Source organism: Mus musculus, chromosome X (genome assembly GCF_000001635.26).
Source record: "Mus musculus strain C57BL/6J chromosome X, GRCm38.p6 C57BL/6J".
Taxonomy (NCBI): domain Eukaryota; kingdom Metazoa; phylum Chordata; class Mammalia; order Rodentia; family Muridae; genus Mus; species Mus musculus.
The window spans coordinates 81,097,876-81,098,268 of NC_000086.7; positions in this window are offsets into that span (position 1 = coordinate 81,097,876).

The following is a 393-nucleotide window of genomic DNA, read 5'->3' on the forward strand; positions in this document are numbered from 1 at the left end:
TCTTACTTTGTGTCTTCTTTTTTGTGTAAACCTACTAGAGAAAAATTTCTAGATTGCATATCATCAGTTCATTTTCTATATTAAAATATATTTAAAAACTGCATAGTGCAAAATGTGTATAGTTTTATTTTCAAATCATTAGTATTTATTGCATAAAGCAAAGGATTTCATAGTGACATCTTTGTTCAACTACAGCACTTTGACTCTATTGTCATGCTTTTTTTTTCTTAGTTCTTCCTTCCTCTTCCCAAATCACCATTTTTTTCTTTTAATTTTATAGTGTGTGTGTGTTGTGTGTGTGTGTGTGTTTATTTTTGCTATGCTATCCATTGATCCTACATAAGGTAGGCAAGCACTCTACTACCAACTTACACCCTCTGTCCCAAAAAAATA